This window comes from Nothobranchius furzeri, chromosome 16 (genome assembly GCF_043380555.1).
Source record: "Nothobranchius furzeri strain GRZ-AD chromosome 16, NfurGRZ-RIMD1, whole genome shotgun sequence".
Lineage (NCBI taxonomy): Eukaryota > Metazoa > Chordata > Actinopteri > Cyprinodontiformes > Nothobranchiidae > Nothobranchius > Nothobranchius furzeri.
Genome location: NC_091756.1, coordinates 60,229,509 through 60,249,788, shown reverse-complemented (window position 1 = coordinate 60,249,788; position 20,280 = coordinate 60,229,509). Strand labels below are relative to the sequence as shown.

The window sequence follows — 20,280 nt, the reverse complement described above, 5'->3', positions numbered from 1 at the left end:
AGTCCAACTATATCTAGCCAGAACCTCTAAACCTCACCCATCAACTCCTGTTTCAGAAAGGTGACCCTACCAGAGGTATAAAGCCTCGGACAACTTAGCTCCTAGGATCACCGGGACACTCAAACCCCTCCACCCCAATAAGGTGGCAGCCCAGGGAGAGGCTGGGCAAAATTATGACGAATATTGATCCTCATTTTCACAAAAAAAATGACAGTAATGAAAATCTAATCAGAAAATGGAAAAGATGGGAGAACGGGAAAAATAACACTAGCAGCAAATGAAACAGGCGGGGCTACACAAGAAAAGAATGAGAGCCGAGAGCCTGTCGCTGTTTGAACATCTTGTCAGCGTTTGGTGTTCTAGCAGTTTCTGTGGAGTAAAAAACATTTAGGGAGCCCACTTTGGTAAGTTAGAGCAAGGAAAATCACCTGGAACCATTTCTTACCTTTACCTTAGTTCCTTGCATTATTAAGAGTAACACCTTTTAATGTTTTGATGGTGTTATGTCATTTCTGTCATGTAAGCAAATATTACTACACATTATACAGATTTGTTTACTTTATTAATATTGAGATAATTTCAAACAGTCAGTGTTGATTTAGGTATTTTCCATTAATTACATTGTAACGTGAGGAAATATGGGTTTTCTATCACAAAGGTGGTGTTGGACTCAGCTGTGTCAAAGCTGGGTCGCTGAGAACTTTCACCCACAGATTAAGACCTGAACGCCAGCGAGTCTGGGAGGAAACCATAACATCAACCACCTGCAGTCTACCAGAAGATGTGTTTACATGAGTTGTACCCAGACCAAGTCAAAACATAAAGTTTAAACTCCTTTTTCTTGATTTTAATGTTAAAATAACCATTATCATTTTGCTCATTATAAATGTGTTTAATCAAATGAATGGTTCTTATGCTTTGGGGTAATTATAATGGATTAATGAATCCACACTTAAGTAGATAATGTTGAATGTTTGGTACTGACCTTCACACTCAAGCACACAAACATTCACACACACCTTCCCACAGTAAAATCCAGACACATTTGATGACGCACATGTTTTTGCTTTGAGAAGAGAGAGTTTTTGGTAAGTTTCAGTCTTTTGTGAACAGTTCGTGTTGGGCCACGAGAGAGAGAGGACTTGTGAACAACCGCTAACGGGGAACGGAGCCCATGGGCTCAATCCCCCCCCCCCCCCCCCCTCCTCTCACGCTGTTTCTGCCACGCCAGGCAGAATAGCTGAATCGCAACTTCTAACGCAGACTCATTACCGAGTCTTTTGATTTCTGAGTGAATTAACTTAAGAAAGCGCGTCGACAAAACGCTTTACCATCAACGTGTACCGAGGACAACTCTGGACCGGGTCGCAGCGCATCTTTGTCTTCTCTGCCAGCCAAGGTGCCCTGGATGAAACATCCTAAGGTGACGCCCCAGATCCGAAAGAGGGTCCAAAAGAATTCGGTGAGACAGAACACGGTGTTTAGCGTTTTGATGCATCTTTTCCAACTAAGAGCCTAAGTTTATTCAAACCATCACTTTTCACTCAGACACCTGGTTCTTCCTGAAGCAAAATCAGATGCACTCACGCACCCATCCCAGCTCATATCACTCTCACCATCACAACATTCTCAATCTTCATAAATTCATCAGAAGGTCTATTTGAGCCAGAACAGCATATCAACTGTTAAAGAGATTGTCCCACAAAGTTACTAATGTTGATTGTATTTCCTGTTTGTCAATTTCAAAATCATTAGTTTAATTTGAAGAATTAAAACTTTTAAACGTCAAACTGGTTTCCTCATTGAACTGAAACACAGACACTCAGATATTATCGGCAGTTTATGGATGAAAACAACCTTTGAGTCTTCTGAACAATATAAAATTTGGTTATTGATTTATTAAAATTAATATTCCGAATTAATACGTAGCATGGTTCCTCTTTCATAAAAGAGCATAAATCCTTAACTCTACAATATTGAGATAATTTCAAACAGTCAGTGTTGATTTAGGTATTTTCCATTAATTATAGTTATTAAAATAATTATAAATATAATGTTTTATTGATCCAAAATGTAAATTATTCATAATTTCTTTACAGTTTCAAGTAGATGCATTTAACATTCCCTTGACACAAGCTGAAAATTACCACATTAGAAGAAAAATATAGATATATATTAGTTAACTAAAATAGGACTTAAACTAAAACAAATTGGACTAAAATTAAAATGAATTTTAGTCAAAAGTCAAACTAAATTAAAATGTCTTGTCAAAACTAACACTGTTCAAACACACACATTGATGGGGTCAATACTTAGCAAACACAAAAATAGCTACAACAGCGCCTCTCAAGATAAAAGTCACGAAAAGGTCATGAACAACATTTTTTTCAACATTTGACCAAAACAGCCATGACTCCATCATCAGTCAACACAAGATGAGCTCAGTTTAAAACTTTGATATGAAAGGTGTTGGCAGCATAGATATAGACCTTTAGTTATAGCATGCTGAGTCACATCACAGAGTACCTACGTATCTTACATGTTTTATATTAAAGAAATAAAGGAGATGTAACCCTTTGCAGTTGAAAAAGAGAAGGGCAGGGCAATGTGGCTGCAACAAAAAGTCATGCATGGTCAGCGGTGGCTGGAGGAGGTGAATAATAAAGTTAGCTGTAACAAAAGAAGTGCAGCAGCAGCTAAATGTCGGGATATCTCTCCAGCTGACAACGGGACTGAAACTGGTCACAAATACGAGCGTAGCTTTAATTTAGCAACACAATCTCACAAGTACCTCCAAAGTCATCGCGCTGTTTAAACATTGGAAGCACTGACTGCAAAGTGTGATGACATCATGGGCGCATGAGTAACCATGACTCATCAATACACTACAAGTGATTAATGAAAATTAAATAAGGCCAGAAGTGAGCAAGCACTTCGCCATCACTGCTGCCTCAGGTCCAATTATCAAAGATCGTCCTGTATTAGAATTAACTCTTTTTGAAATTAAATTACTCGGTAGTTTAAGGTAATGTAAGGTCCATATCAAAACCTGAGAATGTTCTTTTATTTCATCAAAACGATATCCGCTCATCAGGGAGCTGTGGAAAGTTGCTGTGTCATTCTGCTTTTGAAGAGCTCGTCTCACACCTAAAAGTTTAGGGATAGGATTATTTATCTGAGCAGAACGTGGGTTGGACCAGTGACTGCATTGCACTGTTGGGATTAATAAGGAAACACAATTAAAACGGTCACCGACGGAACAACACTGACGTGATGGAGAGTAAGGTGGCTTACTTTGAAACAAAATTGTAAACAGAGAGTCATCCAAAAAACTAAAAGTCATTGACTGTTCAACCTGAAACTCAAAAATCTAACGTTTATTTCTGTCCATGAACACCAATGCAAAGTAGCATAAAAAGGTCGAATAATTTTCTGGTCCAAAACACGCCATTAAGCAGTGACTCAGCAGTAACATACAGTATGTTTCATGTGGAAGTTTTTATTCACAAAATCTTCATTTTCAAACAAAAACTGTATTATGTTAATATGAGTGTATTGGCCCTCAAAACCTGACAGTGAATCTTTATTTATTAACTGTTTTAATGAAAGAAAGAAAAGGACATTTTATATAGCGCCTCTCAAGATAAAAGTCATGAGGCGCTTCACAAAAATAAAATACTTAAAATATTTTTAAAAAATTGTTTTTAAATTATTTAAAAATATGTGATTAAAAAATTGTGATTAAAAAATGTAAGGAAAGGAAGAGAGAAAATGAATAGGAAAGCCGGGAAAAGCGGAAAAGAAAGAGCAGGATAGGGACAGGGTGCTGATGAAGGTCATGCAAACGCCAGCTGAACAGGTAAGTTTTCAGCTGCTTTTTAAAGGAGACCACCGAGTCCACTCACTCATTCATTCTTCAAACATGAAAGATAATCATGTTTCTGATTCTTGTACGGGTCTGACAAGCCAGTACCAATATTGAACGATTCGGATTTATTCCCAATATTATTTTTAAAAAGCAAGTCACTCCCTCTTACTCAACTCCCACTTCCTGTTTGAAAAATGCAACAACTGCTGTTGCCTAGCAGATCGAGAGGGCGGAGCCACTAACGAATACACACTCACGACATTGTGGCATCATAATGTACCATCTAACATCATAGTGTACCTCTTAGCCAATAGCGATGGCAGATTTAAATTCAAATGCAGTGCTGAGTTTTTACCTGACAACGGTGCATCGCTGACAGTTTTAGGCAGATTATTTAAATTTTAACTAAGATTAACTAAAGTGCCAAATTATTGACTACAATTGTCTACAGAGCAATTAGACAATCATTTATATAGTTTATCAACAAAAAAAGTTGATTTGAGGGTGACTTGCTCTTTAAATTCCTGATCACCTTGTAGATGACGAAGAAAAAAATATCCAGATGGAAGAAGATCTGAGTTAGCAGTTAGCCATGGTGATTTCTCAGACCAGGAAAACATTTTTGTTTTTAATTGAAGCTTGCTGCTGGTTTTAACTTTGCAAGCAGATTATCACAATACATCATATGTTTGTCTAAATTTGTTATTATTACAGTTTCACTAAATAAATGGCCAATGTAAAGCATGATTGGTCTGATCAGCAATCTCCCAATAGTCTGATCATTTATTTATTTATTGGGTGTATAACATGATAAAACAAACACACCCTCAGTATTTCTGCATATATGGCCTAATGAAGTGTTTATGTTAGTGACACGTTTGTCATAAAAATCCGCATAAACCACGACTCGGGCACTTAAAGTAAGACTTTCTCCTCCTGCCAGGTGAATTACTTTATGCGTCATTTTCTAATTAACGTGAAACTGTGCTTGTATTGCATTATGTAAGCCATGACACTGCGCTTATGCTTCTCTCTGCCTAAAACATTAAAGCTGGCGTGTTTTATAAACAGTGGGGAAAGACGAGCTGACGGTGGGAGTTGTGCTGGTTCGGTGTGGCCGGAGCTTCTCCCTCACCGACAGCCTGCACGGCCGCGCCCTGTGCTCGTCTACTCCCCGGAGATTAAACACTCAGTAAATACAGACCGGGTCATTAAAACCGCATTAGCAGTGGGACAATGGAGCACGAACAGGAGGGGTTGTCCTACCTCGGCTATGCTTCCAGAAACAGAGTTTTTAGGGTTTTTTTCTTCTCCACACCCCTCCGAGGACACCTCCACCTCCAGGTCTGGCGCTGCCGGTGTGTCACCCTCCTCTCTTCTCCATGGGGACGGGTCGCGGGGCCGAGCTCCCCCCTCACACCCACCCGAACACAAACCCCCCTCCTCCGCCCGAGCTGCCGCCGCTGCCGCTGCTGTCTCGAGGGCTTCGGAAGGAGAGAGTCCAGCCGGCCGCGGTTTGAATCAAACGTAGCGGTCAAAATGGCTCTGTTGTCTCCCTCTGACAAGGATGCTCGAGCTCCGCTGAGTCGGTGACGTCACGTCACCGCCAAGGGAGGAGGCAGCGTCGATGCAGCAGGGAGGAGAGAGACAGCTAGGGGAGGGAGGAGGATTAAAAGCTGTAAAATTAAATAATCCTCATATTTATATAAGACAGTAAACTGGCTCATCTAGAAACCTGTAGCTTTAACTGGGACGCAGGAGCGTGAAAACACATTGTCTGGGCCCTCTTGGAACATAAACATGGAATTATTACTCTGAACGACCTGTTAAGAGAAATAGTAAAAAAAAATAAAATAAAGGTGGGTGATTGACTGGAATCGAACAATATTTAGCTAAACTCACATGCTGACAACTCTCTGTCACGTTTCAGGGATGTTTAGGACCCAAATATGCAGAAACCCAGGATGACACGAGGCAGGAGATGATGTAAAGTAAAATCCTTTCTTTTTGAAGGATGAAACGAAGAATAAATGTCCAAAATCCAAAATAAACCAGAGATCCAACTGAGACACGAGAAACACTAGAGACTAGGAACGAGAGACTGACAGAATTACCACAATGGACCGACACCAAACAGAAACAAGACAGGGCTTAAACACACAGGGAGAACAATTAAGGAAACAGGAAGCAGGTGTGTGGAGTGAGGGCTGGAGGGAAGGCAGGTGACACAAATTATCTAAATGGGGAAACGGAACCAATGGAGGGCAGATAAACCTAAAACTAAAACCAAACCTAAGACTGAGGGAAGGACTCACACACACACAAACACATACTGACACACACAAACTCATACACACATACCATGAACTGGGGAATGGACGCACACACACACACACACACACACACACACACTGAGCTGGGGACAAAGAGGCTGGAGCTACAGAATGTGAAGACCCGGAGGGCTGGGGATGAATGAATGACACAGGACATGGGAGAAATTGACTTTAAAGTACAACATAAGACACCTAACTGAGACGCAGACAAAGGACACATGAGGGCGCTAGGAGACACAAAACGGAATCTAGAGAGGGATGGAGAACACCAGGAGGCACATTAAGGAAGGGGCAGACGCAGACCGTGACACTCTCACGCTCCAGGCTAAGATTTTGTAGTGCCACAGATGTCCCAGGAGAGGGGAGGAGTCCAAGACCCTGCCTGACAGCAGAGGTGGAAAGAGTACTAAAATGTCCTACTTAAGTACGAGTACCAATACTTTGATAATTTTTATACTCAAGTACAAGTAAAAGTACTTGTCTAAAGTTTTACTCAAGTAAGAGTAAAAAGTATCGTAAATAAAATGTACTCGAAGTGAAAGTTAGTTACATTTTTGTTGGCATGAAGATGGTTACATCAGTGCAAAACCACAACACCAGTTCACAACATGCTCGTGTGTGCGCGCGCACACACACACACAGTTTGATGGAGGGATTTCTATCCAGTCAGTGAGAACAGGACGTGCACATTGATTGGACGAGGTTTTTCTAGGCTTGTACGTTTCAACTGTGATTAAAATTTTTCTTTAGTTAGAAAAAAGAAAAAAAGTTCATTTTTAGATGCCATCAGCATGTGAGGGATCTCAATGCTCTCATGAAAAACTCTAACATGAGACTGTGCTCTAACCTGTCACATAACAAGCTAAATTCAAACATTTCGGATGGGCCGTATGACAGCTGCTAACGTTGGCCCTGCCCTGCTTTACCTCTACATTACAGTTCCTTTATCCATGTCCATCCTAGAGCTCCTCTCTGACCTTTAAAGTTAGCAGAGTTCATCCTTGGTAATGGGTTATTTATTTAGCACATTCATTGAGCAGTTACATTTGTTGTATTCTTTCAAATTTCACAACGTTACAACAACAATGCTCACATGGAGTAGGCTGAAGCAAAGAAGCTTATGTGCACCTACCCCACATTACAATATTCACTCACTCATTTAACCCTTCACCACTGAAATCAGTTTGTTCATCCCAATCCTCCTAAATGATCCTCCAACCATCCAACTGGAATCCTTAAGGGTCCCGTAACGTCCATCCTGTCAGAACAGGCCTTGGGAGCCCAGGAGTTACTAGAACTAACGGTGTCTCCTCACCAGCGTGAGCCTCCAAACTGTGAAGGTTGGTCTCCAAACATGAACTTTATATTCATGCATTTATCTCCTCTTGTAACACTTTAATATGTTTTAAAAGGCTTGTATCATGATAAGTTACACCTCCCAGACCAAAGATAGGTCCAATATAAGATAAAACATTATCATAAATACTGTAGAAACGTCATTATGTATGAAATATAAGTTATTTTCCTGAGCTGTTACTTCAGCCAAGATATAGGATGCATGGATTTGATGAAACCATGCTGTCTCATGCAGTCCTATGTGTGTAACACACACACACACACAATCTTTTGAATGACTAATTTAACTACACTGAACTGCTTTAGTAATAATTTAATCTCTAATTCTGGAGTAAAATAAAGAAACAAGCTAAATCATCACATATCTGTGGCATCAAGAAGCCTCTTCTGAGTTCAAACACAGGGATGGAGCACCATGTTCACACCTGAACAGTATCAGGATGTTTTAACTCTCAGAGGCCTGCAGGTCTTCTGTTTTATGAGCAAAGCGCTGAGAATCCGCTTGTTATGAGCTCTAAACGTTATTTTGCCGCTGCCGTGCGGAGCGGTAGAGAAACACGTTTCAAACACGGAACCGAGTCCGGCTACCGAACCGAGCAGAATTCTGATGACGTCACACCGGTGCGCGAAGGTGCGGGTTCCAACCCACAGGAGAGGAGGGAGAGAGGAGGTAAACAGTGAGTGGATCACAGGGACTGAACTGATGTTTTAGAGCAGAAGTGTACACCCCCACACCCCCCACGGTTTAGACGCGGCGCTCATGCAGGTGTCTCTTTCTGTTCCAATGATGCTACACGCAATATTTTTAATTTATCAAGCCTATGATTTATTTTTACTCAGTGACGGATATGATTTAAAATGTAGCAAATTACAATTCTTTTTTAAAAACGTACTCAAATAAAAGTAAAAGTACAGATTTTAAAAACGACTTAAAAAGTATAAATATACAAAAAACCTACTCAATTACAGTAACATGAGAAAATGTAATTCATTACTTTCCACCTCTGCCTGACAGATACAGTCACACACAAACACAGTCACACACTTCCACTCTTAAGCTCACACACAAACGCACACAACCTAAAGACACACAAGAATGCACCCACCCATACCCCCATACACACCCTACACACACTGGTCCGGGTATACTGTACAGAGATGGCACAACCATTCCCGAACACTTAGAGATGGTCCTGTACTTACGGTGAGCAGGCAACACCGCCCAACACAGAGCAAAGCAACCCACCAGGCCCCACCCAGAAGGCCAGCTCCCACTATTAGCCTCTTAGCCATTTGAACCCCCATCTCCCAGTCCCAGGGCGGACACTCTACCACTAGGCCACTGAGAAGGTTAGTTCAGTAAACACATTTCTAAGTACTTTGTACTACTTTTTCATAGTTACAGTAACTTGTATTTGTATTAAATTTATTTTGTAATTATTAGTATCTCCAACCAACACTTTCTCACACCCTAAGCGTCGGAAACAAACGCTTGGTCAGCCACCCTCCACGTCAGACCCCAGACGCCAAAAGTGCCCTTTTTCGTTACTTATGTGCGAAAAGGGGTTTTTCCCTTATTTGACTGCAGATCCCAATGCAGCGTTACACTGACGTGATTAGATATCCGCAGATGCGGCACCGAACCAGCTCGTTTAACCGCACCTAAACCTTAACGTTTCACTATTTATAACCTTCCCCTCTCCCTCATCCTAACCTTAACCCTCTTGCTACCTAAAACGTTACTCTCACTGTGATCAAGCGTTTGGTTCCCATGCATTCTGGCTCTGACAGTCAGAGTCTGACTGTCAATTTTCGTATTTGCCGCCCAAGGGGAACGTTAGAACATACCATCTGGCGAGGGGGAGGTTACACATACCCTCTACTTTTAACCTCCACCGTGGTAGTTGAAACCTCCCCCTCGCGTTGGCTCGGTCCAAACTCGACCAATCACGAGGCGGCTCCCTCCGTTCACTTCATAGAGCCGTCTTTTAGAGCGATCGACACATCACTAATGTGTTCGCCAGCAAGACGGTTAAGGTTAGGATAGGGGTGAGGGGAAGGTTAAATAAGAGGATAAGGTTAAGGTGAGGTACAATGAGCTTGTTTGGTGCCCTGGCTGCGGACATCCCATCGCGTCAGTGTAACGCTGCATTGGGATCTGCAGTCAAATAAGGGAAAAAAACCCCTTTTCGCACATAAGTAACGAAAAAGGGCACTTTTGGCATCAGGGGTCTGATATAGAGGGTGGCTGACCAAGCGTTTGTTTTTGACGCGCTGGGAGTGAGAACGTTTACCTCCAACACATATTCATTCAGTCCAGTTTACTTATAATTTCAAGTGTAAATGATTTGCATGCATTTTTTCGATCAAACATTATCACACATGTCTGTGAAGCTCTGGGATGTCTGTTGAGGTGAGAGGACAAGGACAAATTACACCAATGTCCTCTTGTGAAAATGGTCTGCACACTACAAGACCAATAATGGATTAGGGAGTATAGAGATTTGCTGCTGGATCAGTGCATGTTCTTTACATGATCATTTAACTTTAAACAAAAGCTGCTCCATTAAAGAACATCCTTTGATGCTCTCTCTCTAACAGCTTGTGTTCATCTGTTTCACCGATGAACAAGAATGAAATGTTGCAAAAAGGTTTGGAAGCGATAAATTCTGGTGAAGAGGAGTGATCTCTGGTGGTAGGATGCACTGGCCGATCAGGTTTCAGCCGGAGTGAAACACAATGCAGCTGAGTTGGTGATCTCGCTCTTTACACAGACAACCACTCCTAGCTCTGCTCCTGTGTCTCTCAAACACATTTAGATCACATGTAAAACCTCCCTGTGTCCTCACACCTTATTGGTGCAAAACGTGCATTCACATGTTATGAAATTTAAAGCTCTCATTGATGCACAGAGAAAACAAACCTCTCAAAATGTCTACCGGTAATTAAAAAATAACGGCTGCACTTATAACTTGTGAATAATTCTACAGTAAATGAGAGAAATCTAAACATTTCCTCCAGCGAGGAAAGAAAACATCTTTAGGGATCTCGTGTTTAGGAAAGGAGGATGCAGAGGCCTTGTTGCTCTGCTCTGCAAGTCTAAATTCAGCGGTAACAGAACCGTGAATAATTTATTGGTTGAATGAGCTGTTGTCTTGATCCTTGAGTGACGGACATGTTTTCTTACGCTCTTGGTGTTTATCTGTCAGTGGGCAGGGATCAAATTCCCACCTTCAAAATAAATTATATTACATGGAAAAGAAATAAAGCCCAAACTTTAAAAACTACACTTCTAAAACCACGTATAGTAGATCTAACGGTGCAGCTTACACTACTGTGGTGGGGGCTGAGGGCTCACAATCTGAATGAGAGCTGAGTCAAAAGAAATGCAAGAAGCTGAGGGATGTGAGAGGAAGTGAAAAGATCTGGCTACCTCTGCTTTTAGTCACATTAGCGTTAACGTGATTTATATCTGGAGCCTATATGGTTGGGATAGAAAATGTGATTGTCTATCACTTCCATGTTTTCTCATTTTTAAAAGTCACTATGATACAAGGCAAAACCGGGAAATGTAAGGCCTTATTTCAGTCCAAATCTGTATGCTTTAGTGTATCCGTGCTTCAGTGGCTGACGTACTTGTTCAGTCTGCATCCTACAGAAGTCTGTTGGTCACCCATCAATCAGCACTGAAGCATTCCGGAACTGCGCTGCTCTGGGCGGCTGCATGTTGGAGTAGCTCTGTTGACTATTTGTAAGTTTTGCCTTTTCTTGGACATTTTTTCTTCTAGTTTCTCAAGAAAACTGTATTTTTTGGACACTTTACTTTTCTGTTTCTGGTGCTGTGAAGCTTGGAGGATTTTTACTGCCATTTTTTTTTAGCTTTTTTCACTTTTTGTCATGATCTGGGGAAGGAGTTTAACCCAGGACATGCAGAATCAACACACTCACAAATAAAGATCAAAAAAAGGTATTTATTAGTAGACAGGAACCAAAAGCGCACTGGAGCTTCCAGTGGATGAGTAAAGTCCGTACTCAGCGTCTGAGGAGGGGGAGAGCAAAATAAGGTGAGTCCTGAGAAGTAAGTCTTAACTGAGGAGGTGCAGAGATAAGACTTACTGGGCGAAGGAGATGAGGAAAAATCGGGAGGGGCCGGTCGAGAGTTGGGTGAGTCAAGGTGAGTAAATCCAGGAGAGGGAGCTTGTGGGAAGCAGAGGAGTGGGGCGACTGGAGAGATGGAGAACACGGGAAGCTGAGTCCAGACTGTTAAGTGGCAAAGGTGAGTTTCCTGATGAGTCACTGAATCCTGAGAAGGCTCTACTCCAGAGATGTTCCAAAAAAATCCGAGTAGTAGTAATCATCCCGCGTTGAGGTGTGTTCTCCAACTCCTTAAGAAGCCAGTGCCGTTGATTGCTAACCAGAAGCAGCTGGGCGCCTCCCTCTCCTGAAAAACAACTCAAAGGTGGAATGTGCGACGGGAGTACTCACCCCGACTCATGACAGTACCCCCCCCTCAACGGACGCCTCCCGGCGTCCTGGCAGATGCCACCTCAAAGTCCCGGATGAGGGACGGATCTTCAATAAAGGAGCGTGGAACCCAGGAACGCTCCTCCGGGCCGTACCCCTCCCAGTCAACGAGGTACTGGATGCCCCTGCCACGGGGTCGGGAGTCCAGAATCCTGCGAACAGAATAAACCAGACCCCCCTTGTAGAACCGTGCAGGCGGGGGAGGAGCAGGCGTAGGGCAGAGACGGCTCGTGGTCACCGGCTTCACCAAGGACACGTGGAACACAGGGTGAACCCTGAGAGAGGGAGGCAGGGCCAGCCGGACAGTAGAGGGCGTGGGGATGTCCAGAATCCTGAAAGGACCCAGAAACCTGGGCGACAGTTTGCGGCTGGACGCCTTCAGGGGGATATCCTTGGAGGAGAGCCAAACCTCCTGACCAGGAGCGTAGGACGGGGCAGGACGCCGCCTGCGATCAGCAAGCCGTTTGTTGGAGGCCGCCGTCCTGTCCAAAGCCGCCCGGGTGGAGGCCCAGGCCCGTTTGGCCCCCCGGAGAAACTGTGGAACCGTGGTGAGGGCTGGAGACTGTGGAGGGAACAGGGAAGGTTGATAACCCAAGGAGGATTCAAAAGGTGACTGACCTGTTGCCGTAGAGACGTGAGAATTGTGGGCGTATTCGATCCAGGGGAGGTGCGAACTCCATGATGACGGGTGAGCAGAACATACACAGCGTAACATAGCACCGAGTTCTTGGTTCATACGCTCACATTGACCATTGGTCTGGGGATGGTGTCCAGAGGTAAGGGCGACTCGGGCCCCCAGAGCCTCTGCAAACTCCCTCCAGACTCTGGATATGAACTGGGGACCACGATCGGACAAGATTTCCTCCGGGATACCATGCAACCGGAAAACATGTCTGATGAGCAGTTTGGCTGTAACAGTAGAAGATGGAAGAGTTTTCAAAGGAATGAGATGGCATGCTTTGGAGAATCTGTCCACAATGGTGAGTATGGTGTTAAATCCCTGAGAATTCGGTAAACCACACACAAAATCCAGAGCCACATGAGACCATGGTCGAGAGGGGGTCGGCAGAGGGTTCAACAGTCCAGCAGGTGCACGGTGATCACCCTTCTGCTGAGCACAGATGTGGCAACCTGAAACATAATCCTTGACATCTCGGTACATGGCCGGCCACCAGAATGTGCGTCTGATGAGTGCAATAGTACGTCCTACTCCGGGGTGAAGTGAAAATTTGCCAGTATGAGCCCAGTGAATGACCTTGCTTCTCACAGCCTGCGGAACCCAGAGCCTGTCTGGAGGTCCCTTACCTGGATCAGGGTCAGTTCTCTGTGCCTCCAGTACCTGGTCACGTATCTCCCACGTCACACCTCCCACAACACACGCCGGGGGTAGGATGGTGGAGAGCTCAGTCTCCTGGTCAGAAGCATATTGTCTCGAGAGAGCATCCGGTTTTACGTTCTTGGATCCGGGTCGGTATGAAATCTGAAAGTTGAAACGAGAGAAGAGAAGGGACCACCTGTATTGTCGTGGGTTTAGTCTCTTGGCCTCTCTGAGGTAGACCAAATTCTTGTGATCAGTCCAGATGATGAAGGGAATCTCAGCTCCCTCGAGCCAGTGCCTCCACTCCTCAATGGCGAGTTTCACCGCCAAGAGCTCTCTGTCACCCACGTCATATCGGCTCTCTGTTGGGGTGAGACGGCGAGAAAAAAAAGCACAAGGGTGAAGGCGATGGTCGAGCGGTGATACCTGTGACAACACGGCGCCGACTCCGGTGTCTGAGGCATCCACCTCGAGTGTAAACTGGAGTTGGGGGTCTGGGCGATGGAGCACTGGAGCATTTGTGAATAGTTTTTTCAGCTTCTGAAAGGCTGCTTCAGCCTCTGTGGACCAAACAAAAGGGCGGTTAGTGGATGTGAGGTTGGTTAAAGGTATGGCAGTCTGACTGAAATTTCTGATGAATCTTCTGTAGAAATTGGCAAAACCCAGGAATCTCTGAAGCTGTTTACGTGACGAGGGGGTAGGCCACTCTGTGACCGCCTGGACCTTCTCAGGGTCAGCCCTCAGTCTTCCACTTTCGATCACAAATCCTAAAAACTTAACAGTAGAGACATGAAAAACACATTTCTCGGCCTTCACATAAAGCCGATTCTCCATGCTCTCCCTCTCAGGTTTGGAAAGGTGATATAGTCGACTGGAGGGAAGTGGGGCTCCGGGTAACAACTCAATGCAGCAATCAAAAGGTCTGTGTGGGGGAAGAGAAGAAGCACGGTCCTTACTGAATACCTGTCGGAGGTCATGGTAGGCCGGAGGAACGTTGGAGAGGTCAATCTTCTCAGAAGGAGAGGTTGTGGAATGTTGGAGAGTTGGTGCAGCTGAGCGAAGGCAGGCTAGAGAACACTCAGGACTCCATCCTTCAATCTGACTGGTTCTCCAGTTCAGCTGGGGATTGTGGTGTTTCAACCAGGAATGGCCAAGAACCACTGGAGACTGGGGAGAGGGAAATACAAAAAATGCCAGAAGTTCTGTGTGGTTACCTGACACCTTTATCTGCAGTGGGATGGTCTGGTGAGTGATGGTGGACAAACTGCGATCATCCAGAGACGAAACCGTGAGAGGAGAAGACAAACGGGTGGTAGGTATTTTCCACCTCTTTACCAAACCGACATCCAACATAGATTGCTCACAACCAGAGTCCACCAGAGCCTCTAACTGAAATTGTTCAGAATTAAAACACACAGTGCATGGAATTGAACAACGGGAGCTAAAAGAGTCTGAATTTCCGCCCACCAGTAGCCCCGGCTTTACTGATGGGCTCTCCCTTTTCCCAGAGCAGGACAGGCTCTGGCAAAGTGTCCGGTCTGCCCGCAATATAAACAGAGACCTGACCTCAAACGATGTTCCCGTTCCTCTGGGGTAAGGCGAGTGCGACCCATCTGCATAGGTTCATCAGCTGTGGGGGTCTCGGAAAAGGAGCGAAGACCACCCAGGTTTCGGTCAGGAATAGGAGCTGGACGGGCACTGCTGGCGGGGCGCCGTAGCTCCTGGTGACGTTTATCAATGGAGATGGCCAGGCGAATGAGCCCCTCGAGAGACTGAGGTTCGGGGCACAGCGCCAGCTGATCCCGTACACGAACACTGAGGGCCTCCGTGAATGCAGCCATCAACGCCTCCTCGTTCCACGAAGTCCTAGCTGCCAGGGTTCGGAACTCTACCGACATGTCTGCAACCGATCGTCGGCCCTGCGACAGGTTCCAGAGTCTCTTTCCTATATCTGAAACGGACTCGGTCTGTCCAAAAGTTAATGTAAAGTCCGCTAAAAACTCATCAAAAGGTCCTGCTAAAAAGGCAGCACAATGGCTCTTAGCTTCCGCCCACCGTAGGGCTCTTCCAAGTAGCAGTCCAATAACGTAAGAAATCTTACTTGAGTCCGTGGGAAAGGCTCCAGGTGAGCGTTCGAACGCAAGCCGGCACTGGAGCAGGAAGCTGTGGCATTCTTCGAACTCACCGCTGAATGTCTGTGAGGGAGGAGAAATGGCTGGACGAAAATGAGAAGTCTCTGTGGGGACAGGAACTCCCGGTCCGGAAGCAACAGGAGCGGCTGCTTGAGGTTCCGACCTTGTAGTCTGTGGCAGCGGCTGCGTAACCCGCTCATGGATCTGCCGGACTAGGGCCTCCAACTGCTGGTAACGATTGTGGGCAGCGTTGAGCTGATCCATAAGCAGTGGTAATGTCTGCTCCTGTTGAGACACTCTCTGAAGAAGATCTGAGAGGGTTGAGTCTGCTGGGTTAGCGGGTTGGCGGGATGATTCTGTCATGATCTGGGGAAGGAGTTTAACCCAGGACATGCAGAATCAACACACTCACAAATAAAGATCAAAAAAAGGTATTTATTAGTAGACAGGAACCAAAAGCGCACTGGAGCTTCCAGTGGATGAGTAAAGTCCGTACTCAGCGTCTGAGGAGGGGGAGAGCAAAATAAGGTGAGTCCTGAGAAGTAAGTCTTAACTGAGGAGGTGCAGAGATAAGACTTACTGGGCGAAGGAGATGAGGAAAAATCGGGAGGGGCCGGTCGAGAGTTGGGTGAGTCAAGGTGAGTAAATCCAGGAGAGGGAGCTTGTGGGAAGCAGAGGAGTGGGGCGACTGGAGAGATGGAGAACACGGGAAGCTGAGTCCAGACTGTTAAGTGGCAAAGGTGAGTTTCCTGATGAGTCACTGAATCCTGAGAAGGCTCTACTCCAGAGATGTTCCAAAAAAATCCGAGTAGTAGTAATCATCCCGCGTTGAGGTGTGTTCTCCAACTCCTTAAGAAGCCAGTGCCGTTGATTGCTAACCAGAAGCAGCTGGGCGCCTCCCTCTCCTGAAAAACAACTCAAAGGTGGAATGTGCGACGGGAGTACTCACCCCGACTCATGACACTTTTTGAGCATTTGTTATGATGCATAACCATGGCAACAAGCTGGTTTACAATCGGGAGCAGCTGACTAACATCGGAAAGGCTGAAATAATACCTCAACTGAAGCCACAAATCCCAAATGAGCTAAAATGCAAGAAGCGTGGGTGCAGAGCAGGAGCAAAACGGAGACAGAGAAAGAGGAAATTCAAACCATCTCTTCCATCGATCGTAATGGGCAACGTGAGATCACTGGCCAAGATGAAGGAACTCCAAGCCCTTTCAAGGACTCGGCCAGAGTTTCGGCAGTTTCGGAACCGCTGGAGGAGATAATGCAAAGAAGGATTCTCCAGAGAATCAAGAAAATGATGGACAACCCTGAGCATTCTCTTCACAAGACTGTCCGACAACGGAAGAGTGTCTTCAGTCAGAGGCTTCTTCAGTTTGGCTGCAACACTGACCGCTACTGGAGATCCTTCCTGCCAACAGCCATTGTAATATACAACAACTCTTTGATGACTGTCAGGAACCGAGTTCAGAAGACCCGTGAAGACACCAACACAGTAAAAATATATTAAAAAGTCTTTATTTAATGCAGAGGTACCTGGAGGGCAAGGCTGAGGCAGGTTCAGAGGCAGGCTAAGGTCAAAGTGGCAGGCAGAGAGCAAGGCAGGGGTAAGGCAAAAAACAAGGTCCAGAGGCAAAGATCAGGCATGGTGGATGGCTGGAGAACTACTGGCAAGGCTGTAATAATCTGGCATCGGTTGACTGGATGGCTGGTTCTTTATAGCAGGGGAAGCAGGTGAATGGGATGAGGCTGATTACAGGAGCAGGTGGAATGAATGGAGCTGATTGAAGCTGACAGAGGTTGCTGGGGAAAGCAGGGCTTGGCTGGAGCTTGGTGAGAGGAACCAGGTGAGCTGAATGAAGGTATAATGAGGAAGTGGAGGAGGGTGAAGGATGGGAGTCATGACAATGACTTGATCATTATTATTATTCTGAGCTACTACAGCAATCAATTTCCCTCTGGGATTAATAAAGTATTTTTGAATTGAATTGAATTGAATAATAACATCTAAAGTAGGAGTGTTAAATGCAAAGTCACAAGGGAGGGACGACTCAAAACACCTTTAAAAAGCCTTTCGTCACAACATTACAATACTGAACCTGTAAAACCGAAACTTAAAGGGTTGGTTACATCATAGGTGGAGTCTTACTTCACTCACACTTCCTGTTAGAAAAAGTGTGCCTAAAGGAGGCATCACCTAGCGGATCGAGAGAGTGGCTGCGAGGCAGTGATAGACAGCACCTCCTTCAATCCTCCAACGTGGACTTGGAGTTTCACAGTCGGAAAAACATGTCCTTATCAAGAGCACGCATTTGCACGTGGACACGAGCACGCACACCGCAGACTCACATGCACAAGTAAAACATATTAAAGTTGTACTTACAAGCGAAACAGGGTGATCGTTAGGTCCGCATCCAGTTTTTTAGCGTTATCAGATGAAGGTCTTTGTCTCTGCTGAGGCTTCATCATGATGAACATGTTACAATAAATGCTAACCAGTTATAGCTCGTTACTGCCTCACGCAAGATACGGTAATTCAAAGAAGCGGTCCAGATACTCTTAAGTTGCAAGTGTGGTATTCTGGCCACAAGAGGAGATGAGTGACTTTCATTAAAGTGTCATGTTAGCACATATTAGCTCAAGAAAATGATGCAAAAATCTGAAAAAGTGCCCCTTTAATTGAAAAGTAAGTTTGTGTGTTTCGACTATGTCACGTAATGGGAGATCTGTTTGCTGTAAAGTTTCTTAATTTAAAGAGCAAGTCACCCCCTATAAGAAACTTACTTCACTCCCTCTTCATGTGTGAAAAATGCAACAAATGCTGTTGCTTGGCAGACCGAGAGGGCGGAGCCGCTAACAAATACACACACACACAGGCTCACAATGGCATTATGACATCATAATATACCAGATGACATCATAGCATACCTCTTAGCCAATAGCGGTGGCAGATTTAAATTCAAATACAGTGCAGAATTTTTCCCTGACGACGGCACAACACTGACAGTTTTAGGCAGAATATTTGAATTTTAACCAAGATGCACTGAACTGCCAAATTATTGAGGACATGTGTCTGCAGCACGATTAGACACTCCTTTATATAGTTTATCAGGAAAAAAATGTGATTTGGGGGTGACTTGCTCTTTAAAAGAATACATATCCAATGTTGCATTTATGATGTCACCCCAGAATCGCTTCTTATCCAGCATAGCCGCTACTTACCACTGGCCAAATTTATAGTGGTTTTTGTATTTACATGTACTGTTATTATTATTTTCTTCTTCCTTTCCTCTAAGTGTTAGTGCTGCTGTAACCAGTGAATTTCCCCACTGTGGGATTAACAAAGTCTATTCTATTCTATTCTTTATTTTTAATGCTACTGCTTTTGTCCTGGATGAAGCATATGAATTAGGGATGTTCGACATTATCGGTCTACAAATAATAATCAGCCGATGGGCATTAACATTTAATACCGGGAAATAGCAGTATCAGTTTTCATTCATTTAATGACACAGCGTTTACATACCATACACATATTATACATGACACGCTTCAGCTACTTCTCCTCTCTGTAAAAATGCCTCAAACTAGTACAGATCTGAGGTTTAGATTTTGGGATATTTTAGTTTTTTTGTCAAAACTTGTGAAGTAGAAATTTGCCCTGTGTGGTGAATGTACACTGTCCTCACAGCAGGTAGCTTACGCTTAGCTTAACGGCTAACAAACGACTTTTCTTATCTGAAGATCTTTATAAATGTTTTATCACCATAAATGTAATATACAGAAAAATTAAAAAATGCATTACTAACTACTAAACACGTCATAGCATCACACTGGGGGAGAGTGACATGCAGCTACTGTTGCAGCTCCTTTCTTTCCCTTCCAAGTGCAAAAGCATCTGGCTGCAGACATCAGCTGGCATCTTTGCCGTGACAGGAAATGACGTATCCGGAAAAACAAGTGTCATTACCTTCGCCGGAAGTCATTACCTTTGCCGGAAGTAGTTTTTTTTCGGGTCATTACCTTTGCCGGAAGTAGTTTTTTTTTCTTGAATACGCTTTATTGACAAAGCACAAAAGTAGTTTGGATTTGTCAAAACCATACCGTGTCGTTTTTCTCTTCGATTTGTACACATTTAAGAGAAAAATTACATGGTGGTTCATTACCTTAACCAGAAGTCATTACTTTCACTGGAAGTAGTTTTTTAAAAAACAAAATTTACCGGAAAAAGCTTTTAATTTCGGATTTTTTTTTCTCTTCATATCTGGACTGGCAAACTTAAGTAACGTTGTTACCTGCGTTGCATGAAAATTGAATATTAAATCCCTTTGTTCTTCAGACAGGGAATTTTTATGACAGTAGCACATACATACATATATATATATATACACACACACACATATATATGTATATATACACACACACACACAATAAAAGGCTGTAAAGTGAATTAAAAAAAACATATGGATAAAATGAGAACACGTTAAACTAAGACTTTTCAAAATGTGCAAACAAAATAGTACTGGCTAAATATTCAGTTTTATTGTTAAGCCCAAGATGAACTTTTGACCTACACCAATTGCTAAAGTACAGGACTCCCAGAAGCAGTGAAAAACATTTCAGCAACACTCCTCTCTCACCAGCAACAAAAATTAGTTATTAAATATCCATAACACTGTCCTATTGTGTATCACAGCAGCTCATTGCAACAGAATTTAACTACTACAGCTGATAACTATTTAG

At 44.0% G+C, this 20,280-nt stretch overlaps 1 protein-coding gene and 1 long non-coding RNA gene across 20 annotated transcripts in view; both read right to left on the bottom strand.

The window, feature by feature from the left end:
- kif1aa (kinesin family member 1Aa) overlaps positions 1-5,275 on the bottom strand; it is a 70,863-nt gene extending 65,588 nt beyond the window's left edge. For all 19 annotated transcript variants that reach the window (XM_070545871.1, XM_015976398.3, XM_015976400.3 and 16 more), the window contains exon 1: positions 5,135-5,275. The gene's annotated coding sequence lies outside the window, so the exon portion shown is untranslated. The remainder of the gene's footprint in view (positions 1-5,134) is intronic.
- A 6,233-nt stretch (positions 5,276-11,508) lies between these two features.
- Positions 11,509-11,787, bottom strand: LOC139063579 (uncharacterized). Its single transcript, XR_011516952.1, has 2 exons — positions 11,674-11,787; positions 11,509-11,596 (listed from the first exon to the last, which is right to left on the bottom strand). It is a non-coding gene; the product is annotated as an uncharacterized lncRNA (long non-coding RNA).
- Between the last annotated feature and the right edge of the window lie 8,493 nt (positions 11,788-20,280).